General features: G+C 39.1%; 2 long non-coding RNA genes across 2 annotated transcripts in view; one reads left to right on the top strand and one right to left on the bottom strand.

Moving 5' to 3' along the window:
* Positions 1–27,280, bottom strand: part of LOC130540758 (uncharacterized) — a 259,873-nt gene that overhangs the window by 71,718 nt on the left and 160,875 nt on the right. The gene's annotated exons all lie outside the window — the stretch shown is intronic.
* The window catches only part of LOC129393608 (uncharacterized), a 239,158-nt gene that overhangs the window by 209,094 nt on the left and 2,784 nt on the right, over positions 1–27,280 (top strand). The window contains exon 2 of the long non-coding RNA XR_008620584.1: positions 8,175–8,292. This is a non-coding gene — a long non-coding RNA (uncharacterized LOC129393608). The remainder of the gene's footprint in view (positions 1–8,174; positions 8,293–27,280) is intronic.

Here is a 27,280-nt window from a genome sequence, read left to right as displayed (position 1 = left end):
ATTATCTCACTTTTGTATGAAATCTAAAAAAGTTGATCTCATTGAAGTATAGAGTGGAATGCTGGTTACCGGAGTCCGGGTAGGGTCACGGGGAGGGGATATTGTGAGAGATGGGTCAGTGGCTACAGAGTTAAAGTTAGATGGGAGGAATAAGTCCTGATGTTCTATTGCACAGTTAGGTGACTGTAGTTATTAATAATGTACAAGATATTTCAAAATACAATTATGCATTGCATAATGATGAGGATACCTTCGGTGAAATGTGTTCTTAGGCTATTTTGTCATTGTGTGAACTTCATACAGTATACTCATGCAAGTCTAGGTGGCATAACCTATTGCTCCTAGGCAATAAACCTGTACAGCATGTTACTATACTGAATATTGTAGGCAATTGTAACACAATGGTAGTAAGTATTTGTGTGTCTAAACATGGCTAAACTTAGAAAAGTTACAGTAAAAATATGTTGTAAAAGATTAAAATGGTACACCTGTATAGGGCACTTACCATGAATGGCACTTGCAGGACGAGAGAAGTTGCTCTGGGTGAGTCAGTGAGTGACTGCTGAGTGAACGTGAAGGCCTAAGTCATTACGCTACTGCAGGCTTCATAAACACTATTCGCTTAACACTGCACTAAACTTATACAACATTTGTCTTTCTTTCATAATAAATTAACCTTAGCTAACTGTAACTTTTTAACTTTTTAAACTTTAAACATTAAAAAAACCTTTTAACTCTTTTGTAATAACAGCTTAAAATGCAAAGACATGGAATAGTTTTACAATACTATTTTTTCTTTATATCGTTATTCTATAAGCTTTTTCCTGTTTTAAAAACTTTTTATTTTACTTTTTAACCTTTTTTTTTTTTTTTTTTGAGACTGAGTCTCACTCTGTTGCCCAGGCTGGAGTGCAGTGGCATGATCTCGCCTCACTGCAGCCTCTGCCTCCCTGGTTCCAGCGATTCTCCTGCCTCAGCCTCCCAAGTAGCTGGGATTATAGGCATGCGCCCTCACCCCCGGCTAATTTTTGTATTTTTAGTAGAAATGGAGTTTCACCATGTTGGCCAGGCTGGTCTTGAACTCCTGACCTCAAGTGATCCACCTGCCTTGACCTCCCAAAGTGCTAGGATTACAGGCATGAGCCACAGCGCACGGCCTAAACATTTTTTTTTCTTTTAATAACTAAAACACAAACACATACATTAGCTTAGGCCTACACAGGGTCAGGATCTTTAAGACCTCACCAGGTGACAGGAATTTTTTTCAGCTCCATTATAATATTATAGGATGACTGTCATATGTGGTCCATCCTTGACTAAATGTCATTATTATGTGGCTCTTGACTATAGCTAGAAGAAAGGATTTTAGATGTCCCCATGACAAAGAAATGACAGCTGTTTGAGGTGATAGATATGATAATTACCCTGATTTGATCATTACCTCAAGTACACATGTATCAAAACATCACACTGTACCCCATAAATATGTACTATTAGTATGTGTCAACTAAAAGGAAAAATAAACAACTAAAAAAAATATCTTCAGGTGTTTGTGGTTTTTCAGAGAGGGATGTGACTTAGGGGAGGGTGCTGTGGATTGACTGGCCAACCAGAGGGAAATATGGGGCTTTTTTGCTCACATAAATCATAAAATTGCAACAGGCGTGATAAAGAACCGGTAGAGGACTTCAAATATATAGACATGTTTCGGGAGTCTCATGCTGCTGAAAGCAGAGCAACCGATAAGCTTTTGCCTGGTCTTGCTGGCAGGTTCATTTATAAGCAGTAGTGAAAGAAAAAATGTTAGTGAAATAGCCTGTCTGATATGGAGTTTTCTGACTTTGTAGAAATAATTTATCAGATGTTTTGATGACTGCAGGTTTGCTCAGTGATAAAGCACAGACTTAAGTGTCAACTGAATTTGGATTCAAATTCAAGGTGGTATGCCATTACCAGTAGAATTACCTCGAACAAGTTAGTTAACTTCTTTGGGTCATGAAATTTTCATTCGTGTAATAAGGAAAATATTAATTCATACCACAGAGGATTGTTGTCAGGTTTAAACAAGATAGTGCTTGTAAAGTGCATGGTAGACAGTGTACACTGGAATGCTTGTTTGATTATGACGAAAAAAAAATTTTAGAAAGAGACAAGTCCATGAAGGCTATATAGACCCTTCTTTCTATGCTGTATTTCTCACTAACATTACCTTGTTTTACAACCTAGATGCCTGCCATTAAAAAGGAGGAACAGTCTTTGAGGAGTTAGGATCAATTATGTGTTAACAAGACCAATGTGTATTTGAAATTTTAACCCTTCTGCCATTAATTAATCTGGGAGCTATGGTAATAAAATTTAAGATTTTTCTTCTCTTAAAACTAGCTGACTGGACTGCATCTAAATTTTCATTAAGTAGGCAATCAAAATCTTCAGTTTTTATTTAAAAAGATTCATGTGGTAGAGAGAGACAGTTTAAATGCATAAGGAATGAGGTGGAATAATGATTTGGTGCATATATTCTGATAATTACTACTTCCTTTCTCTCAGCTCCCTTGCAATAAATGTGCTGTCTTTTTAAACTTCATTAACAAGAGATTACAAATTGTAATGGGGTACAATAATTCTACCTTAATTTTAGAGCAATGTAATGCAGGTATCTGTTCTTTCTATGTAATTTTCCCTGAAATATTCCCAATGATTCAGAAAAGTTCTTTAAGGATTGAAATGATATATAGTGTTGGTACCAAATACATTTTATATTTTAATATTGAATGTTAGATATTATTAAGCCTTTAATATTGCAAGTGAAACAACAGCTGATTGTGCTCTTGTGCAGAAACCAAATCTTTCTTACCAAGTTTTAACATTTTAATAGGAATTAAGGTTTTCTTAGCAGTGGTTGTGGATTAGTGGATAATGCACTAAGAAAATCTGGCAACCAGCGCTTAACCAGACCTAAGTGCCTAAATGACTGAGCCATAACTCAAGTAAAAGCATTTTAACATTTTATGAAATATTGAAACATCACATCCACAATCAGTAGGCCTCAACACTGAAAATGGCAATTATGCAATTCGGAGACCACCATGGACATAATCCTGGCCTTTTTTTCTTTTTCTCACTGGACTGGCATCTAGTCTTTGTAATACTGATTTTTTTTTTTTTTTTCTGAATGTGTTCCCTATCCACTGATGTTTCTAAACCTCTGAATTTGAGAAGGGATAATCTATTGAAGCAACTAAATAAATGGATTATGAAAAATTGTGCAAAATTTATTTCCAAAGTTCAAGAAAGAGCCAAAAAGCTTTCCTGGAATGGTCTTGGGTTTAGAACGAACTTTTAAGTTGAAAACAGAAATTTTCCCCCAAGAGAGATTGTCCTTTGAAACTGTCAAGAATAAACAAACAACAGCAATTATTCTCTGATTCTTGCTTCCTGAGAAACTAATAGTTCTTGAGATTGGTCCTGTGGAATAAAAGAAGCCTTTGCATTTTCTCTAAGTAAGGTGTTTTGAATTTAACTTCACACTTACAGTTTTTTTCTCTGTCTCATCATGTTATCAATTACGTCCTGAGGCATGTTTTAGCTTCTGTTTTAATTGATTCCCATACTGTTCTGTAGAGACTATCACGAGTCATCAATTCCTTCAGAGTTTAATTTAAGTTTTTCTTTTTTTTTTGGCAAGGGGGAGATAGAAGGACAGGATAGCAATTTAACATATTTCATTATGAGTCCCTGCTTTAATATTACTTTATATCAAGCTGATCAAGAGTCGAACATATGATATTTCCAGTTGGGTGTGTACGAAAAAGCTCAGGGATAGGGCACAATTAAGAGAATGTTTTGTTGTTGTTGTTAATGAGAGGATCCATTCATCTCCCTGTCAGCCAATTTTTTTGACCCTTAGGGATTTTATCTGTGGAGAAATTACTGTAAAGCAATGTGGCAAATTGCTTTAGAATAATCCTGCCAGAGTCAGAGACTTCCTGGTTTTCCACCCCCTTCCCTCCTACCCAGCCTGGTAAAACTTTGTCTCCTGTGACTTCAGGGGCATCCATTCTCTGAAACCATTTCTTACCTCTGCAAAAAAGTGTAATCTAGAGGGAGCTTCATTGAAAGGGCAAGAAATTTGAAGTCAGATAAATTGGGTTTTCCTTGATTTTCTCATGGTTAAAATGAATGTTGAAGCTGGGCGCGGTGGCTCACACCTGTAATCCCAGCACTTTGGGAAGCCCTGGCGGGTGGATCACAAGGTCAGGAGTTCAAGACCATCCTGACCAACATGGTGAAACCCTGTCTGTACTAAAAATACAAAAATGAGCCGGGCGTGGTGGTATTCGCCTGTAGTCCCAGCTACTTGGGAGGCTGAGGCAGGAGAATTGCCTGAACCCAGGAGGTGGAGGTTCCAGTGAGCCAAAATTGCTCCACTGCACTCCAGTCTGGGTGACAGAGTGAGACTCAATCTCAAAAAAAAAAAAAGAATGTTGGGGAGGAAAAAATTTTTGTCTACTTGCTTATGCTAAGTGCTTGGGGGCCTGCAAATTAAACTACAGAAGAAAAGACACGCAAGTTTTGTTAATATTTATTGGCACAGAGATCACAGAAAATATTAGGTTGGTGCAAAAATAATTGCGGTTTTGCCTTTTCTTTTTCTTTTTTTTTTTTTTGAGAGGCAGTCTCACTCTGTTCCCCAGGCTGGAGTGCAATGGTGCGATCTTGGCTCACCACAACCTCTGCCTCCTGGGTTCAAGTGATTCTCCTGCCTCAGTCTCCCAAGTAGCTGGGATTACAGGTGTGTGCCAACACATCTGGCTAATTTTTGAATTTTTAGTGGAGATGGGGTTTCACCATGTTGGCCAAGCTAGTCTTGAACTCCTGACATCAGGTAATTGGCCCACCTTGGCCTCCCAAAGTGCTGGGATTACAGGCATGAGCCACCGTGTCCAGTTGGTTTTTGCCATTACTTTCGATGGCAAAAAATTGCAACTACTTTTGCACCAAGCTAAGAAGTGAAACAAAGAAATGATTAGATTTAGGAAACAGTGCTTGGGCTTCAAAGGATCATAAATTATAGGGGAAGTGACTGGGAAATATGTAGGGGATCTAATGGAAAATAAAGACTATTGTAGAAGATAAGTTTTTTTTTTTTTTTTGAGGCAGAGTCTCATTCTGTCATTGAGCCTGGAGTGCAGTGGCCTGATCTCGGCATACTGCAAGCTCCGCCTCCTGGGTTCACACTATTCTCCTGCCTCAGCCTCCCGAGTAGCTGGGACTACAGGCGCCCACCACCATGCCCAGCTATTTTTTTTTGTTTGTATTTTCAGTAGAGACGAGGTTTCACCATGTTAGCCAGGATGGTCTCAATCTGCTGATCTCGTGATCTGCCCCCCTCGGCCTCCCAAAGTGCTGAGATTACAGGCGTGAGCCACCACGTCCAGCCGGAAGATGAGTTCTTTAGACTCTTCAGCTGTCATGACATTTCTGCATTTTGCCATTTGACTCAAACACTATTAGTGGTTCCTCTTGGTCTAAGAGACAAAACCAACTTGCTAATTGGCATTTAAGAATCCTTTAACAAGGACTGATCAGGCTTCTCTAACCAGTTTATAAAAATGCCTAGTGGAACCTGGCCTTTGCATCTCATAATTTTCCTGCAATCTAAGTTCCAGTCTGTCTTCAATGCTGAAGTCAAGGTTTGCTGACCATACTCTCTGATTGGCCTAGAGCAGGCACTTTTTATACCTGTTGTCTCAGCATACTTATTAACAGTATCCTGTTTCTCATTCAAAAGTATCCAGGCTTAGAAGATAAATGATATGTCATCCTACTTATGAATCTTTCCTGTCCATCCCAAACTGCAATGGCTATTTCCTTCTTCTGAAATCCTTAGAGATGTCTGTCTACAGCACTGCTTTAGCGTGTAGCACATGCTATAATTACAATGTGCCCACGACGTGCCAGGTACCTTAATACACTATCTATATAATCTATGAAATTCAGATAAGCAATAAAAGACACAAGGAGTAATTTAAAATCATTTCTTGTTCATTGTCTCAGAGGCAGTGGCAGCAGGACTTTGATTTAAACATAGAGCCATCTGTCTCCAAAACTACGCTTGTTTCACCACGTTGAGTGATAAACTTATCTCAGTTTTCCTGGGACTGTCCCAGTTCTAACACTGAAAATCTCTCATCCCAGGAACCTCCCTGTTCCCCTGCAAATGGGGAGGAAGGGTCGTTCACCCTACCATGACATCGTCGAGGCCTCAGCTGACTTGAACACAAAATAGATATTCCTATATTGGACCCTAGTTGTGTCACAAATAAGCTCTTATCTAGAGGGGTCTAGACCATTCCTCCATTTAATCCTCAGAGTCTAGCACAGTGACCTACTAAAATGTCACTTTGTTTTCTCCCTCACATTATTTCATGAGTGTGTTTTGCTTTTATGGTTAACTGGTAATTCTATTTGGCAAGTAAATTATGTTTTTTTCCTTTGTCTCTCATGCTGCCCAGCCCTGTGTTTGACCTGCAGGGACTCAACCAATGTGTAGTTGCTGAGTAAGCAAGCTTGAGTTGCATATTTTTCTGAACATATGGGTTTTAATGGTAGCCTGTTAAAGCCTGCTTCAGTGTTGTAAAAAATCCTTTCACTGCACCACTCCTGATCTCTTCAAAAACATCTTTCAGCACAAATGGGGTACCGTACCACCGAGGACACATATCTGTCTTTGAGTAGTGCCCCTTTCTGATACACTTCTGGTTTAAATGCCCATAATCATTCTGTTTCCCTCAGCCTCCTGGTATTTCACCCAAGAGAAATCACCCTTTAGGTTTCATTCTAACGTAAATAGATGTGAGAATGAAAAGAGAGACTGAATTACTTTAGAAGATAAATTTCAGAATTCATGAAGAGTTTGAGGCTGAAAGAAATACTTAATTAACGTTCATGTTTTTTATTTTTTTGCAAGCTGCCACATCCATAATCCCAAAGACTTCTTTGGATGGTACTTGTTTTCTATGCTAAGACTAAAGTCTGCTTTAGAACAAATGCTTTTCTTCTAAAATGATATATTCTAGCTGACACAGTTTTTTCCTTTCTCCCCAAGTCACATCCAGGGATAAGGACGATCCTCGTCTTTTGTAAAGTCTCAGGCCTAGGTGCCAGGGATCTTCTAATATACGGTTCTGGAATTACAATAGATGCCTCATTTTTTACTCTGTCTGTTGCAGTCCCCTATTACATCAGTTGTTCCAGGGCAGGAGGTCAAGGGGTGGTGTGGGTCAACATCTCAAGGGTTATTTGCCTGTTGGGAACTTTATTTTTCTTTTAACATTTTATTGCTGACTCCCCAAGGGTTTTGAATTTATAAAACAAACCCACCTACACCTCATCAGAAATTACTGATTTCAGAGATTGCTGAAGAACACAGCCATATCAATAAAAGAATGTGTATTTTGTAAGCTAATCTTTAAAATATTGCTGAAAGACGGGGTGTGGTGACTCATGCCTGTAATCCCAGTGTGAGAGGCTGAGGTGGGAGGATCACTTGAGCTTAGGAGTTTGAAACCAGCCTAGGCAACATGGCAAGACCCCATCTCTACAAAAAATCTTAAAGTTAGCTGTGCGTGGTGCTGCACACACCTGTAGTCCCACCTTCTTAGCAGTCTGAGGCAGGAGGATAACTTGAGGTTGCGGTGATCTGTGATTGCACCACTGCACTCTAGCCTGGGTGATAGAGTGAGACTTTGTTAAGAAAAAAATTTCTGAAAGATGGTGAGGTCAGCAATTGTCTAACTATACAAACTCTGTATATGAGTTGAAATAGTTCTCTTGTTCCCTTCAAATGGAGGTGGACAAAACTATTAACTTTCTCTTGTCCTTATGTCCCGTCACCTACCTTTCTATAATTTTTATTAGGCGCTTTAATGTGTGGGCTGAAATCAATAGAGGACAAGCTATTAAAAATTATTGGTTGGCTGTGGCTCCTCACTAAATATTAAAGCAGCCTGGCAAATTAACACATACCTCTAGGCACTAGGCCTGAGAGAAATAATGGTCTAGGCAAATAGACACTATAATACAAGTAGAAAATTCTGCCAGTGTGTTGCTCTGGGTTTCTTTTGGCTGCTGCTGTTCACTGTTAATATTATTCTGTTTTTTTCTTTTAATAGTGTGAGGAGATGTGGTGGGGACCATTAACTGTTGGAAGGATTCCTTTTAAGGATGCATTATATCAAGAGCTAGATATCAGAGCCACTTGGGAGAAATAAGAAACAGGTGTAGAAACAGGTGAGTAGAATGTTGCTTATTATGCCTCTGGATTAAGTGCCTGGGAGGAGTGGGCAATTTTTCAGGGTGCTGTGTGCCTTTTATTCTTGGAGGATTGGTAGACAACATGTTCATGCAAATGATATGAAGAAGATTGGCACCTGGAAAATCAAGGAAGAGGTGGGGCCGTGTAGGCAGAGACTTAATTTTCTCAAGTGAATGAAGAAAAAAGCACATGGTGAGGCTGATTCTGTGGGGATGTATTTGAGCTAGAAGATTCAGGAGGGAAAATTAGTTCTAAGACAAAGATGGAGACATCAATAAGATTGGGAAATACTCAGACGTCAGAAGAATTTGGGTTTGAATCAGAATTCCTTTACATACTTTCTAAGTTTCAAGTTAAGCAGCAATTCAGTGTTTCAAATCTTACGATTGATAAACAAAAAATAAAATAAAATTCACCGATTTATTCATTATGCTTTTCTGATTATGAAAACTTAAGAATGAAATAGCATCTTTTGGGTTCCCCATGTGTACAAGGAGGAATTTATAGTTTGTCATTCTGTCTGCACTCCAGCAACTCCCAAATCTTAGCTAACGTAATCTGGGGTGTGGAAGCAAAGAATACATTTTGTACCATGTATCATATTCAAGAAGAATTTTTCATGTTTACATTTTTATAACCTGTAACCATTTTTATAAAAACTATTGAGATTAACACGGTTTAACTCATTCACTGTTTACCTGCTATTTCCCACTTGGAGGTTCTAAACTTTGTTCACTTTTAGGTCAAAGGAATTATGTTAAGTTTTTCTTATAAAGTTATGTGACAGAGACTGTCTTTATTTACTTTTGTGCATGAACAACAATTTGGCAGAGCAAATTGGTTCATGGCATTTTCCTCTTGGCGGTTTCATACGCGTTGTCTGTTATCTGACATTACATATGGCAGATGAGTACCCTCAGATCAACCTAACTTTTTCCTGTTTGCATATTGGGTTCTGTTTTATCTCTGAAGCAAAACTTTCCTATAGAGTACAGATATTCTTCTCTTATAGTATAAGCGACGAACATTGGGTACCAAAAAGTCCCAGAAAAGCATACAAACTCCATCATGAAAAGGAAGGATGATGAAGACGGATGGTCACACACACAATCAGATAGGAGGAAGTCTAGCATTAAGTTACACAATGATGGACTCACCAAGTAACCCAAAAAGAAAGCTGAGCACCCAGGTTAGCTCCCCTGTTTCCTGATAGATAAATCTGCTGGATGATTCTGTTGATTATAGTGAGAAGATAATGATACACAGTGAAAAATAATGATGCACCATAAAGTAATTATAAAGCAGAGGTCAGACATCCTGTAACAAGATGATATGGGCATTTTAGTATAAAGTGGTAGTGCTAGGAATGCAGTTTAAGGTGGAAAGGGGGTAGGAGGAAGGAGGAAGTGTATTTCTTTAGTCACATTAGCCAGATTCTCTACCTTGACATTGTATCTCCCAGATCTATTTAGAGATAAGAGATTTGGGCTGGAAGTTGTTCTTTTTCTTTTCTTTTTTTTTAATGGAATCTGATATTTTTGCACTGAGGACATATAACAGTCTCCAAAATTGGATTTTCTTTTCTTAATAAATTATGCCCAGAAATGTATAATTTCACTGAATCTTCTTATTGCTATATTAATCAGACTAGACAATTGTAACACATTGTAATTATTGTTACTGCAGTAACAACTCCCAAATCTTAGTGGCTTATAACAAACAAGGTTTGCTTCTCCTGCCTATCACAGCCAAATGGGATCCCTGCATCTTTTCTCCTCCCCTGTAACTTATGTAGGAAGAGCAATTCCCATCCCTGTACCTGTGGCAGAGGCAAAGAGAGGCCCTGGCAAACTATGCACTACTTTTTAGAGCCTTCACTTAAAAGTGACCTGTCCCACTCATCCCATTTCGTTGTTCTAAGTGTGTCAAATACCCAAAGCTAATTTCAAGGGAGCAGTGTTGTGTGATCCTATTAAGGTGTCTGAAGGGGGCAGAAACAGAAATACCAGTGAATGAAGCAAATGACCACCATTGTGTGTTGTTTCTTGTTCTTCAAAATATTTTTCAGGCTTTCTATGACATTTTTTGTTTTGAGATAGAGTCTCACTCTGTTGCCCAGGCTGAAGTGCAGTGATACGATTTCGGCTCACTGCAACCTCTGCCTCCTGAGTTCAACTGATTCTCCTGCCTCAGACTCCCGAGTAGCTCGGATTACAGGCTCACACACCATGCCTGGCTAATTTTTCATACTTTTAGTAGAGACAGTGTTTCACCATGTTGGCCAGGCTAGTCTTGAACTCCTGGCCTCAAGTGATCCACCTGTCTTGGCCTCCCAAAGTGCTGGGTGCTGGGATTACAAGTGTGAGCCACTGTGCCCAGCCTCTATGTCATTTTTTCTGAAACAATTTTTTTCTCCCCTAAATGTAGAAAGGCTCCAACCAGGCCTAAGTGCTAACAATGTCAAGTTATCCTATTATATTCTCTTATAACACTATTGATCCATATCACAAAAATGTTATTAAGCGCTGACTCTAGGCACTGAAAAAAAAGCATTAAAATGAGTTTAGCAAGGATAAATGTAAAACACTGCATACATTGTACAAATACAGAAGGGGTTATAGTTTTACGGTTGTTTTGACGATGAGCTCATTGGGAGCTAATAAAGTATCAGAGCTGCTAAAGAAAAAAAAAAGCAAATACAATGTCAGGTTGTATTAAGAGCAGCATTGTCCAGGTCAAGTGTATAGTGGCACTACTGCAGAGCCCAGAGATCTGACCACTTCTGGAATATCATGGATTTTTATAGGATATCAAAATCCATACGGGGATAGAATATCCAGTGGAACACAAGGGGATGATAGTGGGACCATAAACCATATGGTGGGGGAAGTCTTGTGAAGATGGGAGATGCTCAGCCTGATAGTTGAGGCACAAAATGCATGTAGTGCTACTCTTGAGAACAGAAGCAACTCCAATGAATGAAGTTTCCAGGAAGATACATTTCCACTCTGGTGGAAAAAGCAAAAGTTTCGTGATCAAAATAAATTCGACCCAGCAATCCCATTACTGGGTATATACCCAAAGGAATTTAAATTTTTCTATTATAAAGACACATGCATACATATGTTCATTGCAGCACTATTCACAATAGCAAAGACATGGAATCAATCCAAATGTCCATCAGTGATAGAGTGGATAAAGAAAATGTCATACATATAAACCATGGAATATTATACAGCCATTAAAAAGAACAAGATCATCATCTCCTTTGCAGGGACATGGATGGAGCTGGAGGCTGTTATCCTTAGCAAACTAACACAGAAACAGAAAACCAAATACCACATGTTCTCACTTACACGTGGGAGCTAAATGATGAGAATACATGAACACATAGAGGGTAATAACATACACTGGGTCCTATTAAAAGTGGAGGGTGGGAGGAAGGAGAGAATAATGTATTAGTTCATTTTCATGCTGCTGATAAAGACATACCCAAGACTGGGAAGAAAAAGAGGTTTCATTGGACTTACAGTTCCACATGGCTGGGGAGGCCTCAGAATTATGGTGGGAGGTGAAAGGCACTTCTTACATGGTGGTGGCAAGAGAAAATGAGGAAGAAGCAAAAGTGGAAATCCCTGATAAACCCATCAGATCTCATGAGACTTATTCACTATCTTGAGAATAGCACGGGAAAGACCAGCTCCCGTGATTCAGTTACCTCCCCCTGGGTCCCTCCCACAACACATGGGAATTCTGGGAGATAAAGTTCAAGTTGAGATTTGGGTGGGGACACAGCCGAACTATATGCTTCCACCCCTAGCCCCTCCGAATCTTATGTCCTCACATTTCAAAACCTTCCTAACAGTCCCCCAAAGTCTTACCTCATTTCAGCATTAACCCAAAAGTTCACAGTCCAAAGTCTCATCTGAGACAAGGCAAGTCCTTTTCACTTATGAGCCTGTAAAATCAAAAGCAAGCTACTTACTTCCTAGATATAATGGGGGTACAGGTACTGGGTAAATACAGCCATTCCAAATGGGAGAAATTGGCCAAAACAAATGGGTTATAGGGCCCAAGCAAGTCCAAAATCCAGTGGGGCAGTCAAATTTTAAAGCTCCCAAAACTATCTTCTTTGACTCCATGTCACATTAATACAAGACGTGGGTTCCCATGGTCTTGGGCTGTTCTGCCCCTGTGGCTTTGCAGAGTACAGCCTCCCTCCTGGCTGCTTTTACAGGCTGCTGTTGAGTGTCTGTGGCTTTTTCAGGCACACAGTGCAAGCTGTCAGAGGATCTACCATTCTGGGGTCTGGAGAACAGTGGCCCTCTTCTCACAGCTCCACTAAGCAGTGCCCCAGTAGGGACTTTGTGTGGGATCTCCGACCCCACATTTCCCTTCCGCACTGCCCTAGCGGAGGTTCTCCGTGAGGGCCCTGCACCTACAGCAAACTTTTGCCTGGGCATCCAGGCATTTCCATACATCTTCTGCATTTAGGTGGAAGTTCCCAAACCTCAATTCTTGACTTCTGTGCACCCATAGGCTCAACAACACGTGGAAGCTGCCAAAGCTTGGGGCTTCTACCCTCTGAAGCCACAGCCCAAGCTGTATGTTGGCCCCTTTCAGCCATGGCTGAAGTGGTTGGGACACAGGGCATCAAGTCCTTAGGCTGCACACAGCAGAGGGACCCTGGGCCTGGGCCACGAAACCACTTTTTCCTCCTGGGCCTCCAGGCCTGTGATAGGAGGGACTGCTGTGAAGGTCTCTGACATGGCCTGGAGACATTTTCCCCAAGGTCTTGGGGATTCATATTAGGCTCCTTGCTACTTATGCAAATTTCTGCAGCTGGCTTGAATTTCTCCCCAGAAAAATGGGTTTTTCTTTTCTGTCGCATAGTCAGGCTGCAAATTTTCCAAACTTTTATGCTCTGCTTCCCTTATGAAACTGAATGCCTTTAACAGAACCCAAGTCACCTCTTGAATGCTTTGCTGCTTAGAAACTTCTTCCACCAGATACCCTAAATCATTTTTCTCAAGTTCAAAATTCCACAAATCCCTGGGGCAGGGGCAAAATGCTGCCAGTCTCTTTGCTAAAATATAACAAGGAATCACATTTACTCCAGTTTCCAACAAGTTCGTCATCTCCATCTGAGACCACCTCAGCCTAGACATTATTGTCCATATCACTCTCAGCATTTTGGGCAAAGCCATTCAACAAGTCTCTAGGAAGTTCCAAACTTTCCCACATTTTCCTGTCTTCTTCTGAGCCCTCCACACCATTCCAACCTGTGCCTGTTACCCAGTTCCAAAGTCACTTCCACATTTTCAGATATCTTTTCAGCAACACCCCACTCTACTGGTACCCGTTTACTGTATTAGTTTGTTTTTACGCTGCTGATAAAGATATACTTGAGACTGGGAAGTAAAAGAGGTTTAATTAGACTTACAGTTCCACATGGCTGGGGAGGCCTTAGAATCATGGCAGGAGGTGAAAAGTACTTCTTACATGGTGGCAGCAAGAAGAAATGAGGAAGAAGCAAAAGTGGAAACCATTGATAAACCCATCAGATCTCGTGAGACTTATACACTATCAGGAGAATAGCAGGGGAAAGACCAGCCCCCATGATTCAATTACCTCCCCTGGGTCCTTCCCACAACATGTCGGAATTGTGGGAGATACAATTCAAGTTGAGATTTGTTGGGGATGCAGTCAACCATACCAAATAACTAATGGATACTAGGCATAATACCTGGGTAATGAAATAATCTATACAACAAACCAACATGGCAGACATTTACCTATGTATCAAACCTGCGTATCTTGAACATGTACCCCTGAACTTAAAATAAAAGTTAAAAATAAATAAATAGTGGCTACAAATTCAAGTGAGCAATTGCCCAGCAGTGTGTGATCTTGGAAAAGTTATTTAATCTCTTAGAACCTCAGTTTTCTTATCTGTAATATAGGGGCAATGAGATCTATCTTATGTGGTATTCTATACTATTATATCCGTTTCACTGATGAACTATTTGGAGCTGCTCTGCCAATATGATAGCTGTTGAGCACTTGAAATATAACCGATCCAGATTGAAGTGTGCAGTAGGTATGAAACACACATTGGATTCTGAAGACTTCCTATGAAAAGAAAATTGTAAAATATTTCCATAATCAAAAAAATGACATTTTTGATAGTTTGCATTACATGAAATATGTTATTAAAATGAATTTTACCTGATTCTTTTTACTTGTAAAAATGTGGTTACTAGAACATTTTAAATTATGTGTGCAGCTTGCATTGTATTTCTACTGGACAGTGTTGATATAATTTTTCATTATCCATATCTTTCTAGAAGCCTCAAAAATTAGGTTTCATATTTGTGCGTGTGTTTTAGCCTAAAAGTTAGTTACTAAGAGGGAGTCATTAAAGGATGACTCTTTCCTAGCCCCAAGTAAATATTGGGGTTGACTTCCAAGGAAAATATAGCCCATTTGTGTTGAATTAAAGGAAGGGCAAGCTCCGGAAAACAGGAGCCTGTTCTGCACAAGTGGGAAAAGGGTATATGCAGAAAACCAGAGCAGGGAGGGGTAAAGGGCAAGTGTGTTGAAAGGGTGCTCTTATCCCTCAGCATGTTAGAGGAGTATATTCCTCAACCTTGTGAATGTGCCAGCCAGCCCTGGTCCTGGTGGGTAAAGACAAGTTCCACCTCTCTGACTTCATCCTTTTTGGTCTCTACTTGGTAAAGTGTCTATATTCTTACGATGAAATTATTGATAATGCAAATCTTCCAGAAGCTTTTGGAGGAGCTGTGGAACTGAGAAAAAGCAAATGAATTGTCTGTGAGTGAAAGGAAATAAAATGAAATAAATAAGAGCCTAAGTTGAGAATGCTGAAAAAGGTCCATAACCATATATATGTAATTGTTTTCCATGATGAACTCAAGAATTACTCCCAGGTTTGTATACAAATATGTAGTGGTACATTTCCTACAAATACATATGAAAGTTATTCTCTTTTCGTTAGAAGTCCAAACATCTTGCTAGTTGATCTCTTTGCATCTGGTCTCTCTCTTCCCATCCAGCCTGTACACCACTCCCATATTCAACTTTCTAAAATTTCATGTTTATGCCTTCACTCTCTTGCTCAGTATTCCATTTCTTCCCTTTGCCTAGACTAGAAGAATTCCAAACATTTCAGTCTGATAACAAATAACCTTTCATAACTGAACCTTTTTAACCATCAGCCTTGATATTTCCCCATCAAGCTGACCTTTTTAGTGACCTGTTTTCCTTCCCTCACTACTCCTTCCCACAGGACTCTTGGCTTCTGTCTTTATTCTTCACAACCTGTCTCCATTCCTATCTGTTGCATCTCCACAAATGCATCTCCATCCCATGAAATCTCTGTCCACCGCAGCCCACGAACAGCAGCTCACATGGATAGCCATGTCTTCCCCAAGCTGTATGCAAGTGCGGGTCACGAGATACGAGTCATAAAGCAATTGAACAAAAATGGTCCACAGCTTCTGCCAGCTGAAAGGTATCTTTCCCAGGAAGTATCTAGATGACCATGTTTTGTGCAAAGGAAGAAGCTGATTTTATTGCAAATTCAAACAGAAAGGGAGTCTTCCACTATCAGTGGGTATGAAATGCACTCCCCTCCCCCAGGAGTCTGGGAGGAAAGCACGGATTCAGTTAGATGCCAAAAGCACGAAATGCAGGCTGGAGCACTCAGGTTACAAAGAAAGGAGCTATGGTGTTAAATATTTTCATAAACAAGAAATCAGGCAGTCAACGTTTCTGAAACACACTCAAGAGGGCTAAAATCTTATACAGATATGTGTACGTATATTTTAATAATCCTATATTTTGCCAAGTCAAAGGCAAAAAAGCACCTTTGATTACTAAGAATCCTAAATGAAGAAATAGACAAACCAAGGTAGAACTTACAGAAGATGAACAGGACAGAACATAGAATAAAAGATCCAGATGGGGGCCCTGACATTTTCCTATGGCTGCACCGAAACAAGATTATCCAAGGAAAATTCCTGACTAAGAAGAAAATGGAAATTGGTATCAGAATCTCTGGTAAATCATTTTAGTTTTTTTGCTATTTAAATAGAGGGAAAGTCGTACCTAATTCTAGTAAATGTGTGTTCAGTCTCCTATCTTTGATATTAAGGGTCAGCAAACTATAGCCTGTTTGCCCACAGCCCTAACTTCTGCCTTTGTAATTAAAGTTTTATTGGGACTCAGTCACATCCATTTATTTGCGTGGTGCCTTTCACATTACAACCACAAATGCATTAGTTGCAACAGAAACCGTATGGCTCATAAGACCTAAAAAGTATTCACTATCTGGCCCTTTATAGAAAAAGTGGGCAGATGGCTGTTTGACCTAAAGAACCCCTCCTGTCATTGGTTTTCATTAGCAATTATCAAAGTGGGTTCCATGTAATGATGTTACAAGGTGTTACTCGGTGAGAATAGTCTAGGCTTATGCTGCAGTAACAAACAACCTCAGAATTTCAGGGGCTTAACACACAGAGCTTACTTTTCACTCATGCAAAGTTTGCTGCAGACAGTCTCCAGGTTGCTTGTCCTCTATGGGGTGACTCAGTGATCCAGGCTGCTTTGTTCCTGTGGCTGGAATGTGTCAATGTTCTACCCTCACAGCTTCCACTCTCTCTGAGGAAAGGGAGGTATGGCCCATAGACAACTCACACCTGTTCTCATGTGACTTCTGCTCACAGCTGCATTGGGCAGAACCAGTCATGGGGCCCTGCCTGCTGCAAGATGCGTGGAAACTGTGCTCTTCCTGTGAGCCTAGGAAGAGAACTGGAGATTGGTGATCACGAATAACGTTTATCACAATGATAACAAAAGGAGGAATGTGGTCAAATAAGTTTGAAAAACACTGGGTTGACCAAAGTTCTACAAGTCTCCTCATGTTATAAATTCTCAGTGGCTTTGCTCTGCTCACATTGTTATGAATGACCAAAATACAGATACTATAGGCCATCTGTCTTTCCTGTACTGTATAAATCTTTCTCATACAGGAATTACAACTTTGCAGACCACACTTGGGAGATGCTCTTCTCTCTCTCTATGAGAACCAGATGCTCCCCGCCTAGTATCAAGGATTTGGGTACCTTAGTGTGGGCAAAACAAATAGGAATTTCTTTCTAAAGAGGTTTCTGTCTGAGTGCACCTTAGGTTAAATAAGTTCTGCATAATGCCCAAAACCAGGGTACTGCTTATGCACAGCTGGACAGAAAACAGGTGAGTCCTGCACTTCAAAATAAAGTACAAGAAAATTCTCTTAAAAACCCCTAGCCTATCCTTTTTGTACCCTTCGTGACCTCATGGTATCTCTTTCAGTTCAGCTGTCCCAAGCTGTGCTTTATTCTTTCCTTCTCTAGCAAAGCCTGCAATAATTGGACTTCAATTCATTCCCATCGCTTTGTTATTTTGACCACGTGCAGCTTCCAAACAAGGAGTTTCAGGTACACAGAAGAGTTTGTAGGAGTTGGGTGAGGAGGGGTGTGCAGAGAAGTGATGGCAGAAAAGGAAAAGGACCATATATTTTCCTTGAAATGTAAGCCACCCAAAGGCCTGCCTTGGAGGTTGCTATGACTGAAGCATGTCTTTCAAACTTCAGACATTGAAGCCCCAGCCCTCGATGTAACTGTATTTGGAGATAGGGCCGTTAGGGGGTAATGAAAGTTAAATAATAGAGGCTTCATAGGAAGAGGAAGAGAGAGAGAAGTTGCTCTCTTTCTCTCTTTTTCATGTCCTCAGAGGAGAGCTATATGTGAACTGCAGCAAGAAGGTGGCTCTCGGCAAGCCAGGGAGAGACCCCTCATTGGAACTTAAACCCTGCAGGACCTTGATCTTGAACTTTCCAACCTCCAGAACTGTGAGAAAGAAATTTCTGTTGTTTAAGCCACCCAGTCTGCGCAATTTGGTTATAGTAGCCTGAGCAGACTAATGCAGAGGTAAAAACCTGTTCTCCCCTCTCCAAAATCAGGGAATTTGGTTCTGTGGTATTGTTGGAGGTGACGTGCTTCAGCTGCTGAAGACGAAATTATTTGGGATCCAGTGACCCTGGCCTTGAAGTTCAGCTGCAGGATGGAGCTGACATCACCCAAGCTCAAGTCCATTCTGCTTCTGCTTCCTCAACACAGTGAGGTGGCCACTGTTCCTACCACTTTGACAGCAGGGAAAGAGGCAGAGAGGATCTGGGGCTGGGGCTGGAGCTACAGCTGGAGGGTATTCACAAGCAAGCTGCATTTTAAGGTTGTGGTGAAGAAAGGAGAAGCCAGAAGAAGAGAGTTCCTTAATGTTGGAGAATACCATCCAAACCTTGTTATAAAGCACGTGAGTTTCTGGGGTGCCTGCATGATTGAGCTTACACTTTATCAGGGGAATTGTTGCCACCGATTATAGATGTTGAAAAACTCAATATTTAGAGGAGAAAATTGATAAAAGTTTTATTTGGTTATATAAAAATAATACTGAGAAGAGTCATTTATGTGGTTACTTAACAGTCACTTATGTGGTTATTTATGGCTTTTGCTGTGCAGAAAAATGAATACCATGCAGTATTTTAAATTGGTGTAAACTGCTGTTGATTAAACTTCACAGCTAGTGACTCATGGTTCAAAATTTTAAAAATTCCAGTGAACATTAACGTGTCTCACTCCGGTGTTGTCTTATACACTTTTGCATGTGTACTGTTTATTTTGTCTTCTCAGATACACCAGAAACAAACTAAAGTTATATTTTAATAATTTTCTTCTATACATATATCCAATAAATAAAATAGTATCCATAACAAAAATTAACTTTATCATTTGCACTTTGTTTCTTTCATACATCAGATTTTTAAACCCATCTTTAAATGTCAAAATAGAACTTTGAAAAATAGAAATACTTTTTGAATTAAAGCAGCAAAAAGGACTTCAGATGTTATCCAATTCAGTCCCTCCATTATGGATTGAATTGGACTTTTAAGCCAATTGGTTAATTAAGCTAAAAAATAAACAATTTAGAGATATTATTTTCAGGTCTCCTAATTTTTTGCCAGAACAGCAGATGTGCAATTCTCAAAGAGATCATTTACCAAGGGCTTTAAATATTACCGCAGTAAATATCCTTTCTTAATGACTTAGTCTATTCTTCTGCAATAAATCACTGTATTCTGACGCTTTCAGGAAACTTTGTTTATACACTGCTGTGGCTGTTAAGCCTTGCCTTCAACAGTGTTAGTTTTGTGATACAGTGAACAAAAATGTGAACTCCTTAAGGACAAAGGTTGCTTTTGTGCCTTCATAAAATATCTGTTGACTTCTGGGAATTCTCTAGGCTTTTAAAATAGTAATTAATTTTTTAAATTGATGAAAATTGTGTATATTTATGGTACATAACTTGATGTTTTGATTTATGTATACGTTGTAGAATGGCTTAATCAAGCTAATTAACTTATCTTCACCTCACATACTTATTATTTTTTGGTAAGAACACTTAAAATATACCCTCATAGCAATTTTTAAGTATGCAATATATTGTTGTTAACAATAGCCACCAGGATGCCTGATTGATCTCTTGAACTTATTCTTCCTGCCTAATGGAAATTTTGAATCCTTTGACCAATGTCTCCCTTAGTCCCTGGGAATTTAGTCTTATAGGCCATATTGTGGCATGAGCAAGGTCACCTCAGATATTAGGGCTTCCAATTTATTGACTAGTCTCTCTTTATGACATCTTTAAGCTAAAAAGGCTAAGGAAAGTGAACTATGGAGCAATATTTATTTTATCTGAAAAATGTACACATATGATATTTTGGTAAAATGTATCTTCCTCTGATATACATATATGTTATTTTCATAAGTCTGTATTTTGTTCATACTTTAATTCCAAGTTTTAGTTCCATTTTAGATATTCTACTTTGTGTAGCCTCCTTCATAGCCCCTACCCCCGTACCTGTTGGCTTTGATTATTGACATCCAAGTTCAGTGATCATCTCCTCAGCAACACCAGTTCTAAAAATATAAAAATAATAATAATTTTTAAAAACCTCATCCATATTCCAGTCAATCTGTGGCATAATTGTATATTTTCTTTGTTGAAGAAAAAAATAAGGAATTACCTTGTAACACTAACCCAAACTCACTATTTTAACACAGTATATCCATGTAAAAAACCTGCACATGTATCCTCTGAATCTGAAATGAAAATAAAAATAAATAAAAATAAAAGAATAATCTGAGCTCTTAAAAAATTACCTCATTAATATCTTTTTTCTTTGTTCATTTTCTACATCCCTTTCCCACTCCTCTACCACCCGTCCCCAACAAGCCCACATGCTAGCGTGTGAAGCTCCATGGGAGACAGGTCCTTGTCTCTCTGGTTTCAAAGCTGAAGCTCAGAATCTGGAATAGTGCCTGTCACCTTGTAAGCCATCAAAAAGTGTATGTTAAGTGAAGGGAGGATAAAATCACGCTCCTCAAATGTCAATGAATCTGAAGGGATGTGTTTGAGTTTATGGCGCAGGATGGGTTATCATAAATGATAAACCAACCCAAGACTAAGGCAAGCCTCCACTAAAATCCTATTAAAATAAATGAAGGCCTGAGGGCTTCCGTGGAATGGCAGCTGCTCTCATTTCAGAATGGGCCTAGTTTCTCATTCAGCCAAAAGTCCTGTACACAATCTCTCCCCCATAGCTCATTTTTTCCCGTAATCCTTTTTGACGGAGTTCCTTGCTTCGGTCCAGTACAGTGACATTTCTTTCATGTTTGGGCTGACTGCCAAGGGCCCAGATAAAGCAGAAACTTGAGTGGAATATTCTGTTCTGGAATAGCTATTACCTTCCAGCTGCTCACGGTTGTGTTACCTTCTGGGAGAATGACAGTCTGTTCCTATCTTGGAAGTGGAGAGGCTTTTCCACATTCCAACAGCATGTCTCCAGTGGAGCAGGGAACAGATCCTTAAGCATCTTGGGAAGGAACAGGTCTTCCTGGAATCCTGGATACTTTAAAGTTTCCCAGACCGTGCCATTCATCCTTTAGCTACTCAGTGACAAAGTTATCTTACTCGTGCTTGAATTTTTTTTCCTGGCCAGGAAGTGACTTCCAGGATTCTCTGAGAAATAATAGAAAGGGAATTTTCTTCCACCTTTCACTTAGGCATCTCAGTAAAGCAATCGTCAGGGGCAACTAATTCCTGACTTCAGCAAAGCTGAAATAAAGGGTATTTGAAGTCACTCTGTTGGAAAATAACATTAGGGCTCTAGGGAGAGTACATGAGAATTATGAATAGTGCAACCCTCTGACTGGGAGTTTTGCCGGTGGCCAGGTCAATTTGAGGTAGGTTCTCTCTGGGGCCCATCTTCCAGGCACCCCGGCATGGGGGCTAGAGGAGGCCAGAGAGTGGAGGTGGCATGGGGAAGAGGAGGAGAGGAGAGGACCATGTGGGGCATACGAATGTGGTTTCTGTTGCCTGAAGAGTATCTTCAATGTTGTGTTCTTTAATTTGATAAGTCAGCCTCTTTTCATCTTTATGATATTTTAGAACCAAATATTTGAAAGGAAATATGCTACCAGCATTAAAGGTTCTGTTTTGTAGAAACAAAACCAACCACCTCTTTCTCAACCTGTTTTTTTGTTTTTTCTTTTTAGGAGTGGTCATTTTATGATTTCAGATTTCTTTATGTTCTGTTTCGTACATTTACATTTTGGTCAAGCTTTCTGACATTCTCAAACTACTATTCTGGAGGGGATAAAAAGCTAATTTGAGTTTTCTGCTATTCAAGGCATTTTTTTCCTCTCACAAAATTACCTTGTGTCTCCTGTTCTCACAAAATGCTAGCAATCCAGATATTGTTGAGAATATTTTAGAGAATTGACCTTTCTAGATTGTTAAACTCTTTCAGCTCCTGGAAAAAATAGATTACTTTAGAGGAGGGCTAAAGGGCTGATGGAAGTCTTACACCTACTACAATTCCCACTGCTAATGATTTTTATAGACGCCTCTCTCTGGCTTCATTGTTGGAATGAATAACGAAGGGGGAGAAGAATAGACTCACTTGGTTATTTGTCCTCATGCATATTGATTCATAAAACTAAAGACCTCAAGGGAACATTGTGAGCTAAAACCCTTCATCCCTCTGTCTCCAGGGAAGAATTTATTTGGATACCTCAAGACAGAAAGTCAACTGCACTTAACAGCCACTATAAGAAACTCTGTCACTTTCTTTAGTAATGTGCCTCAGTGTCTTATCAATTCTTGCAGACAAGTGATTATTCATAAACTCTAACTTAAATAATTCCAAAACTCTGAAAAATTGTGATTGTCTGTTTTATTTACTCATGTATCCTCAATTCCTTGAGAGAATGATTGGCATCTAGTGGGCACTAACTAAGTGCCTTTTTGAATGAATGAGTAAATAACTGAATGAATAAATAGAAATTAAGTTATACAACAGAGAAGGTGGCATAATCATTCAAGTTACCAAGCATTATTGAGAATCATTCGATGCGTACAGCTGTTTCAGTACTGTATGGAATTCGCAGATGTAAAAGGGAAGAGTTTGTTAGCCCTGGATTTTGATTGTTTCTCACAATCTATACACAAGTAACCACAATCCAAAGTAGATTATAAAAGGTATAATCTAAATTATGATGAGAGAGTGTGAAATGAATACATGTATTTGTGTTAGGATGAATAAAGATGGCATAGAGATAAGATGATGACAGGTTTTAAATTACTGTGGAACTTGGAGGTTGAAGACCTTTCCGGGTAGAGGTGACACTCGCAGTAAAGGAGGGGCAGGAAAATGCAGGGTTGGATCCACAGCGATGTAATCTGGTGTGGCCTGAGGGCCGTTCATGACTGTGTATGTATGTGATGGTGTTGGTGATGTGATGTATGTGATGGAGCAAGTGGGAAAAAGCAGGGAAAGTTTGCTGGGTCCTCTAAAGACAGCCACTAGTGAGTTCAGAGTAAGGAAAAATTTATCCACGTCATGCAATACCATATTGCAGGTACCATTAAGTCTAGATATTTTGTCTATTTTGTTTACAATTATATCTGTGGCTGGAATGATGCCTGAAACATAGTTCATACTGGATAAATATTTGAGTGAATATGAAATACTAGTACTCTGAGGATGGCAAACACAGGTCATGCCTTGTGAAACTGTTCAACTCCTATTTTGTTTACATTTTCCCTGCCAAAGAATCCACATTCAAACTAGAAAAAAATTGAACTGTTATCAATAAAGGGTATCTGGCTGGGTGCAGTGGCTCATGCCTGTAATCCTAGCACTTTGGGAGGCCAAGTCCAGCCTGTGCAACATGGCAAGACCCCTTCTCTACAAAAAATACAAAATTTAGCCAAGCATGGTGGTGTACACCTGGAGTCCCAACTACTCTGAAGGCTGAGCTGTGATTGCATCTCTGCCCTCCAGCCTGAGAGATAGAGTGAGACCCCATCCTAAAAATAAGTAAATAAATAAATAAAGGATATTTAAGGCTAAGGCAGTAAAATAACATCTATATTCTTGGAATAATTTCAATATTTTGGGCTACTGAGATATATTTGGATACTGAAATAATTTCAGATATAATTTTACAGCTACTATGAATATTTTTTTGAGAACTCATGGGAAATAGCAAAGGTGACAGGAAAATGTATTGGATAACATTGGTCCAATTCTTGAAAAGCAAATTCTACCAAGCAATATACCAGATGTTGGTTGCTGGCTAGATCCTCTATAATTCTAGATTGTTAGTAATTGGATTATTTATAAGCATTTGTTGGAGGGTGTTAGTTTTAGTTAAGTTGTACCACTCCTAGCTGGAAGGTGGCTGGGGAAAGTCGCCATGGATAAGAGATGGGTCATAGATGTAAGTGTGTTCCAGCTATGCATTTTAAGAACAGCATAGCAGCAGTAAAATCAGCACGGTGTGTAGTCATTGGAATGAGGTGAGCCTTCTTGACCAATAGTAATAGATCAATCACTAAGACAGTGGTCAGGTTGCAAATGAGCTAAGTTCTGCAAGCATAGATGATGACTATAAAAATAAAGGATAATGTGTAGTTGAAAGTTACCTTGGAATTGTAGACTGGCAGATGGATATATACATAGTAGGAAGTAACAGAAGCTCTAGTCAGATCAATTTAAATGAGTTCCTAATATAGCTTCTAATATGTAACCCAGGCCACAAAACTCTCCATTGTAGAGAGTTATTGTGAATTTCACACTAGTTAATGCTTGGAAAGCTCTGAGAGCAATATCTGATACAAAGTAGATAGAGATTTAATATTTTCTATTATTAGTATGATAAAATTAAACATCTTCAAGTAAAATCTTTATAAACATTCAGTTGTAATTAGAAAACAATCATCTTGCATTTTATGAATTAAAAAGTGAGAATGAGCAACGGTGCAAATATTTGTTGATTTCTATAATTCATTCATACATTCAGGCATTTAGTGAATACTTTCTATCTGCTAGCACTACTGTAGATGCTAGAGATGGAAAGATAATCATGTCACTGTATTCTTTAAGAGCTCTTTATTCTTAAAGAGCTTAATCTAGGGTAGGATCTGATAATTATAGCATCTATAACACCTTAAAATGTATTACATATGTCTGATTCATAACTATCTCTGTTAGATCGTAAGTTTCTTGAGGGACAAACTGCTTCATTTCCATTTTTACATCTGTAATACCTAGAACACAGTGTGTTTCCTAATATATGTTCCATATATGAATGCTGACATTTGATCCCCTCAAAATGGACTCCTTGAAATGCAAAATGTGACACAGCAAACTTGTTTTTTTAATGTATAGCTGAGCTTGCAAGAGAGAAAGAAATGCTCTAGTTGCCAAGATCAAAGATGGACTGAAAATCATAGCTGTGAACTCATGAGGTGTTGCTGCAGCTACTCTGGCTGATGGTTCTGGTCCCAACAACAAAGGACTTGAGCTTTAATGCCATGAGACCCAGGAGTGAACTACTAAAGGATGAACTTCGTAAAAAAGAAAATTGAATCCAAGGAAATGATTCCTGGACAAGAAACAATTGTGAGCCAAGAAATTGGCAAAGTTAGGTAAACATAAATAAGCATTGACTATGGTACAAAAAAGTGAAGTGAATTAAAATATGGACACAAATAATGTGTAAGATGGTAGGAAAAAGTGTGTTCTGGAGAGAGAGGGAGATAATCATCAAATTAAGACTTTGTTAGGTCAAGTATGCAAAGTAAAAGTTTAAAGGTAACCTTTAACAGATAGATTATATGATTTCCAAGCCAGTAAAGGGCAAAAAAAAAAAAAATGATTAAGGAAAACCCAATAATTAATAGAAGGCAGAAAAAAAGGAAAAAAGAAAAAATATATGGTAAATTGCAAACACTAAATAAGATGATAGAAATAAATCTCAATCACAATTCTTAAATAAAATGAGTACAGATGGCTTACATTTGCAATTAAAAGTAGAGATTTTCAGATTGCATTTCAAAAATCTAGGGTAGGTTTATTTAAAGACACACTTATAAAAAAACAGCTCAGAGAAGTTGAAAACAAGTGGGAAAAGATTATTAAATTAAAAGGAAGTTGATAAATCTATATTAATATCAGAAAATTCTATGTATTGACAACACTTATATAATTAGATTGGTGCAAAAGTAATTGTGATTTATGTCATTACCTTCAGTGGCAAAAACAGCAATGACTTTTGCACTAACCTAATATAGTTATATAATAAACACATATAAAACGTTATAAGGTAAATTTTATTGCAAGCCTATGCAAGTTACACCTGGAATATAAATAAATATTCACTATAGAGGAATTACCATTTTTCAGAGCAAATATCATGAACTTTATTGGATTTAGAGTCCAAGTATGAATTTTAGTCGATTATATTAATACTTACAACAATAGTAAACAGACAATAATAATAATTTACATCATCTTCCAGCTACTCTATAAGTACATTTTATAATTTAAACTTCATCTTCTGAGTCACTCTTACTACTCCTATTTGAAAAATGAAGAAATTGAAGCTGATGGAAATTAAGGGATTTGCTCAATGACATGAGCTAACGTGGGACTCAGATCTACACCTGTCTGACTTCCCAGTAGGGCTTTTAATCGTGATGCTCCTGTGGCCTTGGTTTGTATAGAAACTTCTTGATAGATGTGAAAAGAACTTTGGGGACAGGTGAGAGCAACTCAGAGTGGAAGTGAAAATCTCAAGTTCCACGCAATTTGGCTAAGTGTCCACCGACAAGCCATCCAAGTGGTGTGGAAGGACCTGGGGAAGAAGGACCTGTCCGTCTTAGAGTTCTTTATTATGGTTGGGAACTCAGAAAGCTGTAGCTTTGGAGGCAGTGGGTACCTCCATGAGTTATGGAAATAGCCAGTGCCAGCAGTAATTTCGATTTGTTCTGAAACATCCCTGCTATTCCTAGGGCCACACCCATAATTGCCCTCTGTGTAAGGGTGAGTGGACAAGGGACCAAGTGAGTACCTGGACATAGTACTCTATGTTCCCAGGAGGAATGGATGCATTTTTCTGATTTCCCACAGAGGCTGAATGGGCTAGTGGCATTTCTGGCTGTTCCTTTTTCCCTAGAGCCCAAGCTCTAGAGAGCAACCTGAATCCTAGTCCTTCCACACGTTGACTTTTTAGGGTTCTATAAAGGCCTTTTGGAAGATTTTTTTCTCAGCAGGATGCCTAGAGAAGTCTCCTTTGGTTGCAATATCTTAAAAATGGATGTCTCCTGATTGGCATAAATTCATTCAGGCCCTTCTGGAATTTCCACTGCAAATGTCTAACATGCTTGAAATTATGGCTGCCTCAGACAGCAGTGAGTGCTGCTGCAAGCATGTTGACCATCAGTCACTGGACAGGGGGAGGGAGTTTTAAAGGTCTTGTACATCTGGCCTCCTCT

The sequence above is a fragment of the Pan paniscus genome, chromosome 14, assembly GCF_029289425.2.
Source record: "Pan paniscus chromosome 14, NHGRI_mPanPan1-v2.0_pri, whole genome shotgun sequence".
Classification (NCBI taxonomy): domain Eukaryota; kingdom Metazoa; phylum Chordata; class Mammalia; order Primates; family Hominidae; genus Pan; species Pan paniscus.
This window is presented reverse-complemented; position numbering and strand designations above follow the sequence as displayed.